Source organism: Otolemur garnettii, unplaced genomic scaffold (genome assembly GCF_000181295.1).
Source record: "Otolemur garnettii isolate 467f Iridium unplaced genomic scaffold, OtoGar3 scaffold00134, whole genome shotgun sequence".
Lineage (NCBI taxonomy): Eukaryota > Metazoa > Chordata > Mammalia > Primates > Galagidae > Otolemur > Otolemur garnettii.
Window position 1 is genome coordinate 2,625,932 of NW_003852529.1, and position 5,198 is coordinate 2,631,129.

Genomic DNA, 5,198 nt, shown 5'->3' on the forward strand with positions numbered 1-5,198 from the left:
TCAAAAAAAAAAAAAAAGAAATCCATCCCTACATAGCCTAAGGTCCTAAGGAATTTTCTTCAACTTTTTTTCTGTTAGAATTTTGTTTTTCTCTTTCACATGTGGATAAACCCTCCTGAAGGGTCTCTCAACCTTGACACTATAGACATTTGGGGCTGGAGATTTCAGCCCCAAGTTGTTGTGAGCAGCTGTCCTGTGCATTGCAGGATACTGAACAGTGTCCCTAGGTGCCCGTGCCCTACAAGTTGAGACAACAAAAATGTCTCCTGACATTGCCAAATGTTTTCTGTGGTACAAAATTGCCTCCAGTGGAGGAGAATCACTGATCTGTTGGACTTTATTGTAGATAGTGTGAAATAAAAGGAGTGATTTTTCTTAACATGCGGAACCAGTTTTACTAATACTATCTGCTACATAACTCTTCTTTGCAAACTTATTTACTATGCCACAGCCATTACATACCACGTTTCTGAACATGCACAAGTTTGTTGTGTGGTATGTGGTAGAGCCTGATGACATATCCCAAACTCATCTCCTCTTCTTGGGCACAGAGCTAACCGTTTCCCAGCCCCCTTACACCCAAATGCAGCAGAAGTAAAGTGTGTCACCTCTAGGCCTGGGCAGCTTGGGGCAGGGGTGTCTTCACCTTGTTCTCTCTTACTCTGCCCTTTCTGAGGACACCTGGCAAAGCTGTGAATCTGAGAGCTGAATGGGCTCAACGAGGCAGTTCTTACTCGGGGTCTCAGGTGTTTACAGTCAGACAATAGTTGTGATGCGGTTACCTCGAGGGTGTCACCTGACACCTGGCTGGGAGAGCAACTAAGGCCCCTCAGGCCTCTCCTCACCCCATCTCTCCCTGCAATAGCCTCAGAGTAGCTGGACCTTCTGCCCAATGACTGAACTGACTGTCACTGACTGTCGCAAAGTGGTGTGACCTTTTCTAGCTTAGCCTTGGAGGCCCCACAGCATCACTTCTGCATTCTCTTCATCCAGGCAGCCACAAAGGCCAGCCCAGCTTCCGTGGGCAAGCACCAGGAGGCTGAAGTGCCAAGATGTTTGCGGACATGTTTTAAAATCACCCCAAGAAATGTGATATGATTCTGAATTCCTCATTCCTCATGGCATGTGACTTATTTTCTTCTCTCTGGAAAGATGCAAGGTCTCCATTTTATTTCAGGAGGCTCCAGAATTTCATTTGTTTTTGTTTCAGTCCTTGGTCCTTTTTCCTTCATTGCCCAAGGCACTCGGTGTGCCTTTCAGTCTGAAAGCTCATGTTCTTCAGCCCTGGGAGATTGTATTGTATTATTCATTTGCTCATGTCCTCCCTATTTCTTTTTCTGCCCTCACCTTTTTCCCACTCTCTGGATTTCCTCAAGTAATACTCTATTTTTCTTATCTTTCCATGCTTTTATCTTTTTCTTCTATTCATATATATATTTTTCAACTTTATCTCCTGAGATTTTTCATTTCTGCTATCATATTTTTAATTTCTAAGATCTCCTTTTCCTTTGAATGGATGTATAAAAACAAGATGTCAAAGTATATTAACTTAAACTTATGTTCAGCAATTCATGCTTTAGTATTTTAACTTAATTAGAAATAACCTAGACATTGAATGAATATTTATTACTTGAGTTAACATAACATAAAAGATTCAAGGTTTTGAGTTCCCCCCCCAAATTTATAATTATTGTAAGTAGACATGTTTTAAAAATCATAACTATTTTTGAAAGGTTCATTTGTAAACTTTTATTTCATTTATATTTACCTAATTCACTTGTTCTTAACTTTTTCGTTTTGAGGCAGAGTCTCAATCTGTCACCCTGGGTAAAGTGCCGTGGACTCAGAGCTCACAGCAACCCCAAATTCTTGGCCTCAAGAGATCTTATTGTTCAAGGCTCCCAAGTATCTGGGACTACAAGTGCCTGCCACCACTCTGGGCTAGTTTTTCCTGTTTTTAGTAGAGATGGGTGTTGCTCTTGCTCAGGCTGGTCTCAAACTCCTGCGCTCAGGTGCTAGAACTGCCTCAGTCTCCTAGAGTTCTGGGATTACAGGTGTGAGCCACCGTGCTCAGCTTGCTCTTAACAATTATGTTTGAATTGCTCATGAAAACAATTATGAGACATTAAACAAACCTAGCCCCTAAAGGAGTCAGAAAATGCCACCCCCAAATATACCTCATTGTTATTGTTATTTATTTATTGAGCCAGACTCTCACTCTACTGCCCAAGCCAGAGTGCCATGGCAGCAGCTCAGTTCATAGTAACCTCAAACTCTTGGACTCAATGGACCCTCTTGCCTCAGGCTCTTGCATAGCTGGGACTACAGGTGTTGCCACCACATCCAGCTAAATTTTCTATTTTTAGTAGAGATGAGGTCTTGAACTCCTGAGCTCAAGTGATCCTTCCACCTTGGCCTTCCAGAGTGCTAAGATTATAGCCATAAACTGATGGCATTTGAGAAATAGAAAACACAGGGAGAGATTCTCTCTGGACTCCCCATATATGCCTACCAGACAGACCCTCTGAAGGAACTCAGCGATCATCAGTCCCCTCTTTGAGAGCTCCACCAGTCAGGGGAGACCAATTCCTATCTCCAGAGAGGCTCCTAGGAGTCAGTGTCACAGCTAGACACATTTCATTATAAACTATCATCTATTCTTCCAAGGGCCCATTTAATTTTTTCAAAAATCACTTACTCTCCCCTAAATTGCATACATTTCCCCTCTTTCTTCCCCATTAAAAAACATTCATCAGCTCCTAAATCTCACTGGGGTGTTTTTGAGCGAGGGGGTATTTGTTTTTCCTTCCTGTGATGCCCCCGACATGCAGTAAATCTGTATACCTTTTCCACTACTAATCTGCTTGTTGTCGTTTTGTTTCATAGACGCAGTTATCAAACCCTCAGAGGGTTGAAGGAAAGTCTTCCCTCCTCTACACCATCATCTTATGCTATTTTATTTTTTAAAAGGTCTCACATATTTATCACTGACCAGCTTGTTAGTGAAGAGCATGTAAACAAAGAGAAAACTCATTTTCCCAATGAAACGTGGTCAACTGTCCACCTGATGACATTTTTCAGCTTGATATGGTAAGATGAGAGTGACCTTGATACAGCATAGATATGTGCCATCTCTTGTGCAACTCCTGTAGACCCAGTTTTTCTCCAGTGTCTCTTCTTCGAGTTATACCTGATTTTATTACCAGTGGTTTTCATTCGAATCCACTGGAGAATGGGACAATTTTGTTTTTGTTTGTTGGCCAGAAACTGCTTGATTCTGAAAGTCTTGTGAGAGGACATGGCAATAAATGGGGTTAATCACACACACCATGATGGTGGACAGAGGGAGAGAAGGCATGCTATTTTATTTTTGTTGAGAAATCAGGCAAGTATCCAAAATGTCACAGAAGCAAAGACACTAAAAATATCAAACATGATTCTCCTCTCTCTTTCTTACTTCTGCAACTGATGTGCATCAAGTCATTTTTTTTTTTTTTTTTTTGAGACAGAGTCTCAAGCTGTCGCCCATGATGTCACAGCTCACAGCAACCTCAAACTCTTGGGCTTAAGCGATTCTCTTGCCTCAGCCTTCCAAGCAGCTGGGACTACAGGCACCTGCCACAACACCCAGCCATTTTTTGGTTGTAGTTGTCATTGTTGTTTTGTGGGCCTGGGCTGGATTCAAACCCTCCAGCTCCGCTTGAGCTACAGGCACCAAGCCACTTCCTGGATTTAAATAAACTCATCCTTCCTCAAACCTTGCCCACAGAGGTCTTTATTGAACCCAGGTCAGTTTCAGTTTGACCAGGTCAAACACCTGAAGCCACCCTATAGGACCTAGTCCAATTTCTGTCATTACTTCCAAACCCAGGCTGGATAAAAAATGCTCAATAATAAACTCAGAGAACTCAACTCAAGTTGTGGAGTTTGTAACCAAGAGGGACTTACCAGTGATGACCTGCAAATGTGCAGTGAGAAACAGTGCAAGTGTCAGGGTCACAGTCTGTTCTGGTTCTTGGTGTGCTCTTGACCAAAGAATGACCAGACACTTTGTTAGGCCTAAGTGGGCCTAGCCTAAAGCAGAAAAGTGTCAGGCCTAGACTATAATGGAAAAATACCAGTTAATTCCTGGCAAATTTCCAGACTACAAGTTTTCAAAAAAGAAATGAAATAAGTCAAGTTCACCTCCAAGATAGATGACAAAGTGCTAATTGATTTCTTGCTTCTAGTTCACTCCCAGTTTCTTGCTTGGCTCACTCCCTGGGAAATGAACCAACTGTCGCTGGAATGACCTTTAAACCATACCAGGTGGAGAAAATACTAAGACAAAGATGTATGAAACTAAGATGTACAGGAGGTGTATGACATATAGCTAACTGCAAAATTCTGCTTCTGTACAATGAATGGTTGCTTGCTATCCTACCCCAGATGCACTTGGACAACCTGCGTGCCAACCAGGATGCAGACCAGGTCTTAAAAACCTGACCCCTAAAGCACTCAGGGTTACTCTCAGAAACCCCATTGGAACACTGAGGCAGTCACCGGCTGGCTCTTCAATAACGGATTCGTCTGTTAATTCGGCTAGCGTGATGGCGTGGTCTTTGGGAATTTCTGGACACACCACCACCCAAAAGAAGGTAAGCATGAAACAAAGTTTATTGAGGAAGGGCACTGGACCCTCTTCATAGTTAAAGGAAAGCTAATGATACAATAATTAACTTTACCTTATTCTAGGCCACTTCCCAGATCCTATGGTGCCTGGTCTGCCTGGCCCTCCAGCTAGGAAATTGCCTGCATTCTTTTGCAGATTGGCAGGGTATCCCTCCTTCCCAGGTGTGGCAGTTGTTTGGGGCAAGACCAAGGTGGGGAAGCAACAAGTCAGGGTGTATGTCCTTGGCCTTCTTCCCCAGGTGTGGCAATTGTCCAGGCAGCTCTAAGGCAGGGTGCCTGGCTTTGTCCCTAGGAGTGCTAGAAGTTCTCATGGTCTGCCTAACACACGTGGCTTATTGTGGTATGGTAGACCTATTTGCTCATTCCTTCCAGGGATCATCATTGGGGGCAGAGACACCTTTGGTTCCCACTTCTGACACCAGATCTCTTAAATAATAAACTGAGTTGCTTTCTGGAGGATGCAGCAACAAGATGCTATCTTGAAGCTAGACACCAAACCTGCTGTATCTTTTTTTTTTTTTTTTTTT

At 43.0% G+C, this 5,198-nt stretch overlaps 1 long non-coding RNA gene across 1 annotated transcript in view; it reads left to right on the forward strand.

Moving 5' to 3' along the window:
• Positions 1-5,198, forward strand: part of LOC111727961 — a 17,220-nt gene that overhangs the window by 9,732 nt on the left and 2,290 nt on the right. The window contains exons 2-3 of the long non-coding RNA XR_002775382.1: positions 2,971-3,090; positions 4,429-4,637. This is a non-coding gene — a long non-coding RNA (uncharacterized LOC111727961). The remainder of the gene's footprint in view (positions 1-2,970; positions 3,091-4,428; positions 4,638-5,198) is intronic.